Source organism: Sciurus vulgaris, assembly GCF_902686455.1.
Source record: "Sciurus vulgaris genome assembly, chromosome: 12".
Lineage (NCBI taxonomy): Eukaryota > Metazoa > Chordata > Mammalia > Rodentia > Sciuridae > Sciurus > Sciurus vulgaris.
Genome location: NC_136473.1, coordinates 8,377,819 through 8,395,422, shown reverse-complemented (window position 1 = coordinate 8,395,422; position 17,604 = coordinate 8,377,819). Strand labels below are relative to the sequence as shown.

At 36.1% G+C, this 17,604-nt stretch overlaps 1 pseudogene across 1 annotated transcript in view; it reads left to right on the top strand.

Moving 5' to 3' along the window:
• Positions 1–1,340: 1,340 nt before the first annotated feature.
• Positions 1,341–17,604, top strand: part of LOC306641437 (myosin regulatory light polypeptide 9-like) — a 37,718-nt pseudogene continuing 21,454 nt past the window's right edge. Inside the window, exon 1 of the transcript in view lies at positions 1,341–1,875. The product of the transcript in view is annotated as a myosin regulatory light polypeptide 9-like (transcript). The remainder of the gene's footprint in view (positions 1,876–17,604) is intronic.

The window sequence follows — 17,604 nt, the reverse complement described above, 5'->3', positions numbered from 1 at the left end:
CAATATATATTTATTCTCTTATAGATCTGGAGGCCAGAAATCCAAATCAAGCTACTGAACTTTCCCCATCTCTGGAAGAGACTTCTTCCTTGCCTCTTCTAGCTGCTGGCAGATGCATGACTTGTGGCTTATGTACTTCTGTCTCAGCCTTTCTTCATAAGGCTTCCGAGTCCCAGTTACCTACATGAAGAACATACGGAGAATACCTAAAGCAAGGAAGTACTGCTCAAAGAGAGAGGTTCCATAACGATAAGGGGCGATACACCAGTTGGTATCTGTAGTGGTTAATTTGAATTGTCAGTTTGATTGGATTAAGGGATACCCATGATTAAGAGGCCTCTGGGTGTGTCTAGAAATGACTGGCATGTGGGATAGTGAACTGAAGTGGAGACCCTCCCTAAGCGTGGGCAGCACTGCCCAATAGGATGGTGGCTTGGATGGAATCAAAACTGGAAGAACGAGGCAGCAGATGCAGATGCAAGCTCAGCTCTTCTTGAACGGGTTCTTGATTGCTGCTTCGGTCACCTGAGGACATCGGATTTTAGCTTCGTCACTCTTCCAAAGCAGACTCTGCCAGTGATTCTCCAGGTAGTTTCCAGAAGACTTGGTCTCGGACTAGGGTAGCGCTGTTGATCCTTCTTGTTCTAGGGCTTCTGCCTCTTGAACTGCATAGCTGCTGGTTCGTCCAGCTCTCCAGCTGCAGACAGCCATTGTGGACTATCCAGCTTCTGGTTGCGTGAGCCAATCTAATAAATCCTCTTTTATAATCATACTTCCTGTCGATTCTGTTCCTCTAAAGAACCCTGACTAATCAGTATCATACTCTTAAACGTGTCTGTGTCGGTAGCTATTAACAAGGCTTTGAGTATATAAAGCAAATAGTATCAAAATTGAAAGAAGGCCCATCCATAATCACACCCTCATAATCATACCAAGAGGGTTAACAAACATAATTGCTAATGAAGCAGACAAGTAGGCTTCTTGGCATGTATATGAAAATATATTCTCATTATATACACCTAAAAGCTGACCATATGCTGCGTCACCAAGCATAATAGTAAGATAACTGGAAAATACCCAAATGTTTGGAAATAAAAAAAATCAGAATTTTAAATAATACACAGAAAAATTTATAGCAGAAAAAATAAAATATATTTAACCAAAAAATCATGAATATAGAAGAAATCAAACACATGATTTGAAGCTAAAAATGCCTTAAGGAGAGACAGACCCGAAGTGACATTTTCAGCGACTCCGGAGTAGAAGGGCCGTGATAGAGGCAGCAAGGGATTCTCTAAGGTGCTTGATTCTCATGGCTGTGTAGGGATTCATCCACCACCATGTCCAGCAGAAGGTCACACCAAGACCACCAAGAAGTGCCCTCAGTGCCCAACATCAAGTGTTTGCCATATGGGACCAGTCACAGACTCAAGAATTCAAAGAGGCCTTCCACGTGATTGACCAGAACAGAGAGGGCTTCAGTGATGAGGAAGATTTGCATGATATGCTTTCCTCACTGGGGAAAATCCAGCCAATGAATGCCTGAATTCCATGATGTATGAGGCTCCAGGACCGATGAACTTCACCATGCCCCTCACCAAGTTTGGTCAGAAGTTAAATGGCACAGAACCCAGAATGCTTCTGCAGGCTTTGATGAAGAACTTACTGTCACCATTCAGGAGGATGACCAGACAGAAATGCTGACCACCATGGGCCATTGGTTTACAGATGAGCAAGTGGCGTAGCTGTACAGAGCACCTACTGACAAAAAAGAGAATTTCAATTACATTGAGTTTACATGCATCCTTAAACATGGAGCAAAGATGACTGTAAAGAACTTCAAATTCCAGTCTAAGTTCCTTGTTGCCATTTTGGGTATTTCTGAGATTTTTCTCTTAGAGTCTATTGCATGCCCTTTAGCTTTACAGCTTTTGCCTTTCTTGTTTTGTATTTATTCTCAGTCATTTTGAGGTTCATATATCTTTATAATCAGATTATAAATGGGACTTTCTGTCATTTTTGGAATAGAAAATAGGATAATTTACTACTGCCCTCACCCCCAATAACTTCAGTCTACACAGTCAATATATTTTCACAGAGAAAACTATTTACTCATTTTTTTCTGAACCATGATTAAACTATATGATAAAACTTAAAAATGCCTCAAGGAGAATAATTTTCTTAACAACAATTATTTTTAGGAAAAATTTTTAAAAGTGAAAATAAAGTTTTGTATACCAAGGCTCTAAAATGAGGAAGAGGAGGAAGAAGAGGAGGAGGAGGAGGAGGAGGAGGTGAAGGAGGAGGAGGAGGAGGAGGAAAAGGTGGAGGAGGAGGAGGAGGAAGAAAGAGAAGGAGAAGGAAAAGGAGAAGAAATAGAAATATCAGGGATAGTTATCACAGAAGACAGGTTCTCTCCCAGAGCTCAGTCAGTACAATGAAGCTTAGATAGCAGACTTCTGGGGCTGGTGGCCAGGGGAGATTAATGGATACGAGAGCTGACATAACACCTTTATTTTATTTGTTTATTGGTGCTGAGGACCACATGCTAGGCAAGTGCTCTACATCTGACCCACAACCCCAGCCCCAAGATGAGTGATTTTGATGAGTCACAGAAATTATTCTTTTGAAAATACTTTTGTGCCATTTGGTAAACATTTACTTTAGTCAGAGATAAAATTATTAGTGTATCCTCCTGTCTGTTAGTTTTATCTGAGATCATATAGATGGAACAATTGAATGAGTACCTTATTTATTTATGAATTTTTTTGATGGTAGTGAGGATGTAATCCAGGGCTATTCTACCTCTGAGCTACATCTCTGACCCTTCTATTTCATTCCTTTTTCTTTCATTTCATTTAATTTCATTTTGGTTCATTTCATTTCATTTATTCCTAGACAGGAGCTAAGTAATTTACCCAGGTTGACCTCCGACCTTTGATCTTCCTATCTCAAACTGCCAAGGAACAGGAATTACAGACCTGCACCACCACACCTAGCTTGGAGAGTGCAATCTTTATGATGGCTTTTAAACTTCAATAAAATCAGCGCTTATAAAACTAAAAATTACTTAGCTCTTGCTACTACTCCTGAATTACTTTTTACATTGCCTTTAATATTTCCATGATCAATATTTATAGAACCTTACTTATTAGGCAATATGTATTTATAAATTAAGTAATCATCAGTAGAACATGAATGAGGGAAAAAAAGAATGAGAAAACAGCAAAGTTTGGTTAAACATTCATATTTTGAACTCTAATAGGTACACATTGTGAAATTGGTTGGGGAAAAAAAACCATATTTAACAATGAAAAGTAGTCTGGAACATTTTTAGCATGTCAAAAGTCAGAATAGACAGTACCACATTTTGACAGTTAGCAAGAATCAGTAAAATTGAACCCCACAAGAAATATGTGAGTGGACTTTTACTACTGCTGATATTACACTGAAGCCAAATGAGGCTCAAAAGTTATATCATTAAAACTCAAGGTGCTAAGATTTAGATATTTCACCAGAATTAAATTGTATTTGATTTAATGTCATGGATCTAATGGGTAAAATTTGCAATCATCAGTGGAAAAATCATTTAAACAAATGAAATCCTTAAAGCTCTTTATGATAAAAGATGATATTCTTTCAAAGCTTATTGAGGAAGCAAATTAAAAACCTGTAGATATTAATATGAAAAATTTTGACAATCTATACTGAACAGTTAAAAATTGAGCACTTTTGGGGCTAGAGTTGTGACTCAGTTGTAGAGAGTGTTCATATGAGGCACTGGGTTTGATTCTCAGCACAGCATATATATAAATGAATAGAATAAAGGTTCATCAATAACTAAATTTTTTTTAAAAATTGAGCACTTTTAAGCATTTAAGATACACTGAGACTTCAAAGCATAACATTAATATCTATATATCTGGTTGACTTGCTGCAAAATGTTTATTTTCATGAAAAAATTAAATTTCAAAAATCAAATTGAGGTTAAACACATTTTCAATACTGATCTATGAAGATTTACTTCCTCCAAACAAATATACTTAAACAATTTTTTTAAAATATAATATTCACACCTTAAGATTATTTTATGATTGTACCTCATGAAGTTAAAAATAAATATATACATTTGTATCACAAATGTTTGTTGTGCTTAAAAAGTTTGCATGGAGAAAAATATATGAAAATATTATTGGATTTTAGTACAGTTCATAAAATTATCATACAGTCAGTAGAATTATAGAAAGAAAATCTGCAGTTTGAGCCATAATCTCAGGAAAGCTTCTGAAGGTTTTATTTTGACACTGATTTTGCACATGAAATTATCTCTGACAGATGCAAAAAATAAATAAATAAAATTGATTTAAAGGTATTCTACCATATACCAAGTAAATTTTACAGAAAATTAAATACTGAGAATTGAAACAAGGAGCTATGGATGCAAATTTGAACTTTGACATTTAACCTCAAAGGTGAGGGATATGAACATTTGAAACTGTTATCAAGTCTTGTAAATTCACACTAATGGAAGTAAATTTAAAAAATCATTTAAAATTTAATTATTGGAATGACTTGGCTTTTATAAAATACCTTTTAAGAAGCACTTCCACATTTTTTATTTTGGTTTTAAAAAGGAAATAACTCAGCATAGTAAACCATGAAGATTGATTTGATAAAAAAGACTTAATTAGTTAAAGAAGGAAAGTTTGGTAAGGATGCAGAAATCATAGAAATGAGCTCATCTGATCTAAAATGAAACAAAAAAAAGGCACCTTCTGAGAGTGAAGCCACTAGATTGCACAATAATTTTTAAAGGCAATGCTGTTTGTTGAAAAAAGTGAAATTTATGCATTTATTCTTCTTAAATTATGAAATATTGAAATTAACAAATGACATAATTTTCAGTGTGTGAAAACTAAGCATAAATTAAAATTAATTCAGTTATTTAAATGAGCCCTCTCATTAAATATATTATCACCACATTTTTATTGGATAATAATAGACATGTTTTATAATTTTAATGGAATTACAAATTTAAGAAAAATTTTATTAGAATTTCTTTTAGCTCCAAAGCTGAAAGGAGAGTCAACTTTGCACACATACACAAAAAGTCTTGGATACTAAAATGTATGGAAAACTAATGGAAGAGTTTTAAATCATTTCATATATCAAACCATGAATCAGACCTAAGATCAGTGTAGCTAGATAAAGCCCTGTCAAATCAGAATTCAACAGACAAATTTTTTTTTCTTAAGAATGAATTATTAGAATGATGTTTACAATAGACAATTAGATGGAAATAAAGATAAGAAGAATGTGGAGAAAATTATTCTCCTTTTTAATACTAAAATACTATCCTGATTTATTACCTCTGGCAATATTTTCATTTTTGTATTCCCAACAGTTCTGAAACTGTTTTGTTCACAAGAAAATTAATTGTTGGTAAAAATATATATGTGAGGTTTTATAGGTTACACCAAGGTGGATTAAAGGGAAATTAGTCATACAATGAATGTGTTTACAACCTATGGGGTTATGGGTAAGCAAAATGATATTGTTTGGTTTGGTTTTTCCATTTTTGTGATACTGGGGATTGTACCCAGGGCCTTGGGTATTCTACATAAGTACTCTACCACTGAGCTACCTCCCCACTGCAGAAAAATGATTTTGTGATATCATTTAATAGGTGAATACTTTCTAGGAAGATTTGGGAAAATTTCCTTGAAGAAGTGATACTGCTCAAAACCAACAAAAGTTCTCTGTCTTATTGTCTGATCTTAGTGTAAGGATCATAAAGCATAATAGTTAATTGGGAAAAAATATTTGTAGGCAAGATTTCAGGGTAATATTTTTTATTTATTTTTTATTTATTCTAAGTAGTTATGCATGACAGTAGAATGCATTTATGCATTTTGATAAATCATACATAAATAGAGTATAATTTCCCATTTTTCTGATTGTACATATTATAGGATCACATCAGTCATGCAGTCTTATATGTACGTGAAGTAATACTGTCTGTTTCACTCTACTATCCTTCCTAATATAAAGTAACTCTATTCTTCCCTAGTGCCTCCCCACACACCTTATTGTGAATTAGCATCCACATACCATAGAAAACATTTGTCCTTTGGTTTGGGGGATTTGACTTATTTTACTTAGTATGATATTCTCCAACTCCATCCATTTACCAGCAAATGCCATAATTTCATTCTTCTTTAAAGCTGAGTAATATTCCATCATATATATGTGTGTTTATCCATTCATCTTTTGAGGACACCTAGGTTGGTTCCGTAGTTCAGCTGTTGTGAGTTGAACTGCTATGGACATTGATGTGACTGTGTCCCTATAGTATGCTGATTTTAAGTTCTTTGAGTATAAATGAAGGACTGGGATAGCTGGGTCAAATTGTGGTTCCATTCCAAGTTTTCTAAGGAATCTCCATACTGCTTTCCACAATGGTTGCACGAATTTGAATTCTCACCAACAATGTATGAGTATGCCTTTTCCCCCACATCCTGCCCAACATTTATTGTGCCTTGTATTCTTGATTATTGCCATTCTGATTGGGGTGAAATGAAATCATTGAGTAGTTTTGATTTGCATTTCTCTAATTGCTAGAGATGTTGAATTTTTTTTCATATATTTGTTGATCGATGGTATTTCTTCTTCTGTGAAATATCTGTTCAGTTCCTTAGACCATTTATTGATTGGGGTTTTTCTTTTTTTTTTTGGTGTTAAGATTTTTGAGTTATTTATGCATCCTAGAGATTAATGCTTTTTCTGAGGTCATAGTGATTTTTTTTAAATAAATATTTGTCTCTGGAAAAGTGTGATTGATCGATACAATATATGATGTCCTCAATGACATTTATTTAATCAACTGAATTCTGACAGAAAGGGCAAGATATTACCAGTGGGCATAATTCAAAATGGCATGTTATTTTGAAATGACCTAGTCTAATTAAGAGAAGAAAAGAAGACAACTAAAAAAAAAAAATCAAAAAAATAAATAAATTATTGAAGTATTTCAGATTTTCCCTTTGAAATTTGGAGAGTCTCATATAGCTTTTGATATGAGGTATATAAAAGGCAATACACAGAACAAAACTGATTTGTATAGAAATATATGCTTCAGCTACCTAGTATGTGAAGTAGGAGGAATTATCATTGTTATGACATATTTACTTGTCTTGACTAATTAGAGGGTTGCTGTTTTAGTAGACAAACACTAAATGTGCAACTCTATTTAACTATATGCCACCACTGAACTCCAACATTCTAAAGATATGGACAGATATGTTTATTTAGGAAACACACTTAATGTTTGCATATTAGGAATCCAAATCTAAGGAAAGGCAATTCCACAGACACTGTTTTCCAAGGACATTTTTCTGAGAAAATTCAACCAAATGGAAATGGGAAGTATGAGATGGATGTTCCCAAAACTCATCTCTTCTGCTAAATCTACCTATGTAAATGATGTGGAAGGAGGGTTATGTAGCAGATTCACCTCATTTTTAGGGTGCTTGCTCATGGGAAGTGTATTTCCAAATCAATAATTTTCATAGAAGAACAAAAATCAATTGACCTATAAAACAAAATTTTGTGTTTAAATCACACACACACACACACACACACACACACACACACACACACATATATATATATATATATATATATATATATATGGAGAGAGAGAGAGAGAGAGAGAGAGAGAGAGAGAGAGCCCACAAGGAAAAATTCTGACTTATCCCAATTTTGAAGATAAATCTAGTTTACTATTTGGTCTGTCTGAACAGTTGAAATATTTTTTGATTCCTATTATTTGGAAGTGTTGGTATTCCTTGAGTTTTCTCTGACATTTTGTAAGAAAATGGGCTCATGCATTATCTCCTAGATAAAAAGAAAGATTTCTAGAGTTTTCTCTTTCTATAGTCAGAGCACATAACTTGTATGGGTAATACAGAGGAAGCCTGTGTCCCCAAGTTCTACTGTAGCTTCCTAATACCCTAGTTTAGATGTTGGAGGGGTAGAGTCTCACAGTCTGAAATGCGACAGAGCTCTTTCATATTGTAAACTCTTGTATGCCCACTCTGAAGCATGGGCGATGCACAGTTTTTAGTTACTCTGTGGCATCCAGAAATTATCATCTGCAAAGTTCCCCAGGAAGCAGGAGTCTCATCATAGTTCATGCGAATGGTAACCACAGAGGTCACGCAGTTTCCAGCAATCTGAGTGCATAAAGTGGCCTCAACAATATTTAACATAATATTATTTACATAATACAAAATACATGAACCTAACTTTGAGCTCTACATGAGTATATGAAAAACTGTATGTAATATTTTTGGGAGAGAAGAAACAAAAACATTGTTTTCTTGCCTTTGACTTTAGCTATACCAATGCTATCCTTTCCCATGTTTATCAGCAAAAGACCTGTCAGTATATAAAGGATGCTCTTTGCACATATCGCATAGGTGGTAAACTGTATTTGTTGTTTGGTTTTTATTGTTTTGTCATGTTCAGTTGGAAATGCTATTGTAGTTTTGAAACCTTATAACACATGTAACTTGAAGTCAAGGAAGGAGTGATTCGAGACACTGGGATATTACCCTGACCTACCCTTTAGAAGAGAATCTGATTTATATTCTGTTCCTGACCACCATTGTTTTTCTCCTATATAGAAAAATTGATTTTATCCTGCTGCTAGAACTTGTGAACCAGGGTAAGTCAGAAAACAAAGTAAAATAAGCAAAAGTTACAAATGACCCAAGGCTATGGAGAAGAGCAGAACTCACTCCCCAACCTCCAGGAACAGCTGCTACTTCTTTTGAATGAATACCCTATAATATTCTCAGAATTATAAATGTAGACCCCCTGGAACATAAAAGAGCAAAATATGGAGTCTTATAATACTTCCTAACATAAGAATGTTTAGGTTCTGTGAGTTCCTGAACTTTTTTGTCCTAAATATCTAGAGCTAACTTACTCTTGAAATGACAGAAGAATTTAAATGTCAGTTAAAATAAAGAGAAAGGTGTAAAGCCACTGGCAACTGAAGATAGCTTCGAGGACAATCAGAGAAAATATAAGTGACGCTGTCCATATTTTCTGCAATGCATTCTCTGTCTACCTCCACACAGAAGATTCAGGAAAATGCCATCTCTCACAAACGCATGACAAAGTTTCACGAATTTTTGAATTTGTGACAAAATATTATTTTCACTAAATAAAAGTCCAACAAACCCTAAGTGAGGTGTTGGATGATGTCTAAAAGTACACTGTGAACTTAATAAAAAGGATGCATCTAGATACTGAGGTGAGGCTGTCTTAAACCATCGATTACACTTTCCATCTGCATACCACTTTGAATTTAAGAAGCTTTAGGTTGTTTATTGGTAGAATGAACATGACAATATCATCTGCCTCATAGAGTTGTTGCAAAGTAACATTTAACAAAGCAAATGACCTGGTGGAACTTTTGTTTGTCTATTAGGCATAACTAGCTGCTAGCTTCCATAATGGTGAGGATGATTGATAATTGAGCCACCAGTGTTGACGGTGACACTCAGGAAAGGTTCTATTTTTAAATTTCAAGCATGATGCTTGTAAACTCACGTTTAGTGATACCAGAGCATTGCCAAAGGTGGGTCTTAGGGACAGTGATGCCAACCCCAGCCAGACTGATTCATCAAATATGTGGGGGTGGACTTACTTCTGGAAGAATCATGAAAAAATGTTCTTTCTTACCCAGACATTTTTTCTCTTTATCGATCAACTGAATTTGCAAAGGTCGAATTTTGTTTTGCCTTGTTTAATTATAAGAAAATCTTAATTATTTCTGAGAATTTTCCCCACTGGTGTAATAGAAGAATGATGATGTGATCATTAATAATTCTTTTTTTAAAATAATTCTTGATTTGGTTATTAAATTTAAAAAAGTTAAGAAAGAAAAACTGGGTATTTTACAATATTGTTATTCTTGTATTTAATATATAATATAAAACTCAAGCATGTGCTTATTAACAATGGTTATGATATTTCTGAATTTGTGATTGAGATGTCTGATTTTTTTGTCCTTGTTTCTGGGCCTCTCTGCTCTTCTCTCTGACTTTGCCTCTTCCCGTACTGTAAATGCACATCTCTGGATGACCTTCTGCCCTTGTACATGTGCCCAGAATGAAGGTGACCAAGGAAGTGTGTCCATGCACCTTCTCCTATTTCTCCTTGCATGAACCCAGGAGGTCATTCAAAGCTTCATGTCAGCTGACCATACAAATCGCCTGTTGACCAGAAGTCTTGCATAGAATTGCTTATATTTTTCTTTGGCTAGAAAACTTCATCTCCCTCATATGTTGTGGCAAAGTCCTCATATAACTCGGGTGACGATGCTAAAATGTTTTCTCTCAGATAGTTTTTTTTTCTGGGGTATAACCTGCAAGCACATCAGAGAAAAAAAAAATGTGAAATGTTTTGAAGGATCCCAGGCGGCTTCCAAGTTTTTAGCTCCAATTCACTTCATGTTCTCATCCTCCTCTTGACCCTGCTGTGGCTCTCAAACTTCCAGCCACCCTTCCCCTAATTGGTGCTAGACTCAAGTTCAAGACGTAGCTCATAGTTGCTTTCCTTACTTTATTTCCTGGTTTACAAAAGTCAAGTTATACTTCCTGTGGTTCAAATTACTCTGAAACAACACTCCATCACTCTTTGCTAGTTTTAGTTGTTTTCTTTTTTAATCATGTTTGCTTATTTTTTTGTGTGTGTTTTTGTTTCTCTCCAGTTACAGAGTTCAGAACCTCCTTCTGATGACCAGGACAAGAGTCCAGGGTAGAAGAAGAGTGGGTGGACACACTCAATGCACCCATGTGCAGGTGAGGAAGTATCCTAATGATTCCCACTTAATATGTGTTCATTAGAGTATTTTTTAAAGTCTGTTTTTCTTCAATTACACATTTCTTTATTTAAAAAAAAAAATCCTGAGATGTATAATGCTCTTTTTTACAGTTACTCTGAGATAACTAATTTTAAATGTATTGTGCCCCCCAAACCTCATGTGTGAGACAATGCAAGAAATATTAGAGATGAAATGATTGGGTTTGACAGCTTTAACCTAAGTAGCATATTGATCCACTTGGAGGATTAACTGCATGGTAACCTTGGGCAGGTAGGGTGTGACTGGAGGGGGCGGCGGGTCACTGAGGGCATGCCTTGAGGTTATTTTGTCCCTGGAGAGTAGAGCACTTTCTCTGTTCCTGATTGTCATGTGCTTTTCCTCTGCCATACTCTTCCACCATGATGTTCTACCTCACCTCCAACTCAAAGTAATGGAATTGGCCATCTAAAAATGGAAGCCTCTGAAGTGTGAGTACCAAATGAACTTTTCCTCCCCCAAATTGTTCTTCTGGGGTTTCTGATTACGATAGCACAAAAGCTAACTAAACATATATCTACACTTAATTTTGTGTAATTAAATAGAGAAGTTTTTTTTTTTTATTGTAAACAAATGGGATACATGTTGTTTCTCTGTTTGTACATGGCGTAAAGGCATACCATTTGTGTAATCATAAATTTACATAGGGTAATGTTGTTTGATTCATTCTGTTTTTTTTCCCTTCCCCCCACCCCTCCCACCCCTCTTTTCCCGCTATACAGTCCTTCCTTCCTCCATTCTTGCCCCCCTCCCTAACCCTAACTCTAACCCTAACACTAAACCCTCCCTCCCCCCATTATGTGTCATCATCCACTTATTAGCGATTACATTCGTCCTTTGGTTTTTTTGAGATTGGCTTATCTCACTTAGCATGATATTCTCCAATTTAATCCATTTGCCTGCAAATGCCATAATTTTATCGTTCTTTATGGCTGAGTAATATTCCATTGTGTATATATACCACAGTTTCTTTATCCATTCATCAATTGAAGAACATCTAGGTTGGTTCCACAGTCTGGCTATTGTGAATTGAGCAGCTATGAACATTGATGTGGCTATATCTCTGTAGTATGCTGATTTTAAGTCCTTTGGGTATAGGCCAAGGAGTGGGATGGCTGGGTCAAATGGAGGGTCCATTCCAAGTTTTCCAAGGAATCTCCACACTGCTTTCCAGAGTGGCTGCACTAATTTGCAACCCCACCAGCAATGTATGAGTGTACCTTTCTCCCCACATCCCTGCCAACACCTGTTGTTGCTTGTATTCTTGATAATCGCCATTCTAATTGGGGTGAGATGGAATCTTAGGGTGGTTTTGATTTGCATTTCTCTTATTACTAGAGATGTTGAACATTTTTCCATATGTTTGTTGATTGCTTGTAGATCATCTTCTGTGAAGTGTCTGTTCATTTCCTTAGCCCATTTGTCAATTGGATTATTTGCATTCTTGGTGTAGATTTTTTTGAGTTCTTTATAGATTCTGGAGATTAGTGCTCTATCTGAAGTATGATTGGCAAAGATTTTCTCCCACTCTGTAGGCTCTCTCTTCGCATTGCTGATAGTTTCCTTTGCTGAGAGAAAGCTTTTTAGTTTGAATCTATCCCAGTTATTGATTCTTGCTTTTATTTCTTGTGCTATGGGAGTCCTGTTAAGGAAGTCTGGTCCTAGACCAACAAGGTGAAGATTTGGACCTACTTTTTCTTCTATAATCTCCAGGGTCTCTGGTCTGATTCCAAGGTCCTTAATCCATTTTGAGTTTAGTTTCGTGCATGGTGAGAGATATGGGTTTAGTTTCATTCTATTGCATATGGATTTCCAATTCTCCCAGCACCATTTGTTGAAGAGGCTATCTTTTCTCCATTGCATATTTTTGGCCCCTTTGTCTAGTATGAGAAAATTGTATTTATTTGGGTTTGTGTCCGTGTCCTCTATTCTGTACCATTGATCTACCTGTCTATTTTGGTACCAATACCATACCGTTTTTGTTACTATTGCTTTGTAGTAGAGTTGAAGATCTGGTATTGCGATACCCGCTGCTTCACTCTAGAGAAGTTATTTATCACAGGAATAGAGTCCATCCATATGCTTAACATTATAGCAAAGACAACATTTTATATATCTTTAAGAGAAAGCAATAAAACCAGAAAGAAATGGAAGTAGAGGACGCAAAAGAGAATCACAATTTAATTGAGGTAGCAGGTGCAAGGAAATTATAAAGAACTTGTGCAAACCAGTTAGTGGCACAGTCCATCACTGGTCTCCAGTATTTCCTCAGCCCTCTGCCCATTCTTCTGTGTATCAGTAGAGACTAAATGAATAAAAACATGGACTTTGGTTACTATGAGTGCAGAATGAGGTGCAATATTAGATTTTCTATTTTGGTGTGTCAGTTACAGGAACCTGAGAGAGGGCAGAGTCTTGACTTAGTCTGACTATTTTCAGGACTATTTTATACAATCATTATGGGAATTGAATGAATCATACGCAATTAAATAAAAAAGTGTTCTGGGTATTTAAAATGTACACTAAAATATTGTTTAAATCATAAGAAAATCAATGCTAATAAGATTAAGAATCTGATTAAGTCTCACTATGGGGAACACTACTGATTTTCACAATTATAAAATAAAATTTATGTGAGGGCGACAGTCATGGTTTTGAGACGTTCGAGGGAAATAGTGAACTAACACTGTGTCACAGACATTGTTTTGTGAACAGCACACCTGCCCTGGGGTTTGTTTCTGTTCCAGTGATGTTGCTGCTGTGGAAGCTCTGAGTTTCTATTCTACCCTGACCTGATCAATGGCAACACTGCCATGAAACTGATTGCACATCAGACAGCATAGATATCTTTTATTAATCTCCCCCTGCTAAGTATAAAAGACAGAAAACACCCCTAAGGATTCCCATTTGCTTTCCTCTGCAGAGATTAGAGACAAATAGTTCCTTCCTGAGTTATTCTTGTCTTGTGTAAAGAGGGTTTGTACAAGAAAACCCCTGATGTAAACAGTATTGAAAATTTGTTCTAAAGGATTAAAGCACCTCTAATGATCTGAAGCCACGAGTGTCTTCCTGCAGGCTGCACTGATCTAACTAGACTTAGGGTTCATGGAATGATTCTCAGGGCCCAAAATGAAAAATTAATAAATAAATTAAAACTTAGACAATGATAAAATCAGGCTTTGCTGCAGTATTTCAACAGAAGTATGAAAGAATGATAGACAATATATTAGGATGTATAAATACACACATACATCCACACAGGCATCTATGAACTGAAGTTAGAGATAGTATTCAGAGCATGCTTTTGTAGGCTCTGAAAGCATATCAGCCAGGTAAATGGTACTACTAAGGATAGAGAAGGCCAAAAGAGGAATCAAAATACAGGCACAATGAAATATTGACATTGAAACTTAGAAACACTTTCTAATTTATCATGGTTTTGCCAGTGATAACAGGAATTTTTTTTTCCTGCTGCAGCAGAAAGTTATTCAATGTCACTTCTTAATACCCCAAAAAGGAAAATCAGTCTCACCAACACAGCGATTGCTTTGGATCAGTGAATTGTTAGCAGCTTAATCCAGCAAAGCACTGCTTTTATTTCCAAGCCAAGGTTCATAAAGAAGAGAAATGTCTAATTCTTAGGCTGGCCCCACTGAGCAGCCTTCTAATGCCCAGACATTATTATAAAGATTATAAACAAATCTAAAGATTACAAATGAGTCACTGCCCAAGATGGAACCTCTGTCCATCTGCTCTTTCACCCCCAATAGACCAAAGCCAGGATGCTTCCAGCTCTGGTAGCGCCTGTTCTGCTATTAGAAGTGACACCCAGCTAACCTTTTAAGCTAGTCTTTGTCATGGGAAAGTTAGGGTGGTGGAGGGTCACACAAATAATCTAAAGAGGAGATGTTCTTTCAGAATTGATGGAATACAGATTTCAACTCACTTAGTGCTGCTTAACCCAAACTTGAAAATATCTTAAGAAGAAAATTACTAGTTGCCCATAATCCTTGGTGCCATTTGAAGAGAAGCATCTTTCCATAAATATGCTCACCATAAACCGGCATATTTCAGGATGTTTCCCTTTTTGAAATGCCATTTGAAATGGAGTGTTGTGGATTAAAGACAGAGTAGGAAGCTGTGGGTTTAACAAAGCATGCGGGATTTCTTCACTCCAGGGATTCAGAGATCCTGTAATATTTTACTAATGTGCATTGTGATCTGCAAAACGGATTACATTACAAATGATTATACTGCAAAATTTCCAATTGCTACTACCTTCAACTAATTTCAAGACTATTAAGTCCTCAAAGTGGATTCATTTAGGATGTCTGTTGCCAATTGTGCCTTAAACATTTGATCACTGGGTGTTTTGTAGCATGGCTCCAAGGTATCGGTTTCTTTGCAAATCTTTTGCACATACTGTGAGCACCATGTGTTTGGATTCATGGGTCAAGGGGTAATTTCCTTCCTTACTGTGCCTACACTGCACTCACAATCAAATGAGACGTTGTATCCCATGTGACCTGCTTTTCTCTAACTGGCCATTCAACCCATTAGCCTAAATCTCTAATAATGATCCCATCATGGAGTCCCATCAAAACATCAGCATAGATAGTTAGTTTTCTAGAACACATTCAGCTAGGGATTGTATTACATGTGCTTTTTGCCATTTAGCAATAATAAATATCAGTAAAAACTCACAAAGAATTAAGGAGATTTTTTTTTGAGATTTGCCTGTTAGTGTTAAAAAGGATAAACTTGAGGTACAATTTTTTGATGGCTTTTTTTCACAAGTTTCCATAAACTCTAGGAATGACATCATTATTTTTTATCTACTATCTTTATTGCCCTTTTGATGTTTGTGCTTATTTTTCAATCTTCTCATGGGTCTTATATTAGGGTTTAGCTGGCAACATTGCTGAGACAGCCGTTTTGTTACATTGGGCCACATCACGGGCTTCTCTAATGGAAAAACAAAGATTCAATAAGATCACGGTTTCCCCCTTTCAGAATGTTCCTCTGACCCTCAAGGTCCCTGCCCTTGAATATCTTTGCTGCACGTTTCAAAGCACACTTGTTCTCACCTAGTTTTCCTCTTTGTGTTTGCAAAATTAAAATTTTTGTTTTCCTCTTTGTGTAATTATAATTTTTCTTTCTTCTACCCCTCTCAACTTTGAATTTACAAAGTCAAGAGAAAAAGATGAGTGAAATGGAAAAATGTCGTAAAAATCCGGTTTGAAACAATTCCACTTGCTTCTGCATCAGCTGAACTTTTACTTTTGTGGCAATTTTCTCTGTTGGGAGTGTGCCGGCTACGTGACCTGGCGTGTCCTCCTTCTTGTCCTCCAACATTAAAGAGTTTGCACTTTGCAATGGACTTCTGCTGCCTCGAATCCCAGGAGCTCATCATGTCTTGAAGAAACGTGTGTTAGTTTGAAGACTTTATATCACAGCATTAATTGTAGAATCAGTCTAAGGTTGGGTGGGCACAGAAGATCAGCAACCTCTTGCAGAAGACAGAGCATCGGTCTAAGCTGGGGCAGGGCTTCTCACTAACAGCTGCACATGAAGGGCATTGAACACTGCCAAGTGCCAGGGAATTTCAACATGACTATAGTCCTCTAGCTACAATATCTGAACACAGCTAACAAGATAAAGGCTAAAAGAAATACTTGCTAAGCATTCAGGTATGGGAATTAAATAAAATTTAAAATCCCAGTGAAAGAGTATGGAATCTCCAGTCTGGAATTTTTGCATGCTAGCAGAGGAAATTGGGCAAGATAATTGATTCTAATGCTTCCCCCCAAACTGTAAAATATATGCAATGCTTTGAGAAGACCAGAATCCACAGGCAGACTATCACACACACACACACACACACACACACACACACGAAAACATTGGTATTTCATATAAAACAAATTTGCTCCCTTTAAATTAATTTTTAAGATGATAGACAGAATTTCTAATACTTTTTGATATTTGGTGTGATTCTTTCAAACATGTCTAGTTGGTTGGGGGCAGTATTTCGTAACCTTCTATTATAGTTGTGCAGAAAATGAATTGAAATGCATTGTAGCTAATCTGTTCTGTGTCCACAAACATCATTGTCATATATGCATATCCTGTTCTGAGGTCCTGCATCCACATGGATATGAGAAAAAAGGGCAAAAATCATAGATGTACTAATCAAAGCAACGCTAATAAGTTTAAAATGTATCTACTTGGATGAAAATTTGCCTTCTAAGCATCTGACAAGATGATGTTTGTGTTGGGGACTTTGGGTAACTGCCACGTTACATAAAATACAAAGAAATTTCTGCATGGTCACTTGATCATAATAGGATGTTTATGGAGAAAAGTACTGAACAGGAGAGGGTTTTCAATGAAGCTGAACATTGCATGTGGGAAGAGACAAGAGAGAAGAGACAACTAGATTACCCAGTAGAGAGAAAAAAATGCCTAATGGATTTAATCATTACTCATATAGTATTATTTATGAAGTGCCTGCTAAGTGACCTCAGGTAACGTTCATATCTTGTCCCAAAACACTGTATGTATGGATTTGGTTTGTCATGGAATTTAGGAAGGTCAAGCTAGAGAAGAAAATTAGAACTCCTATTGCATTAAAATTTGACATTTCATCCAAGACTGCTATATGGTGCAGA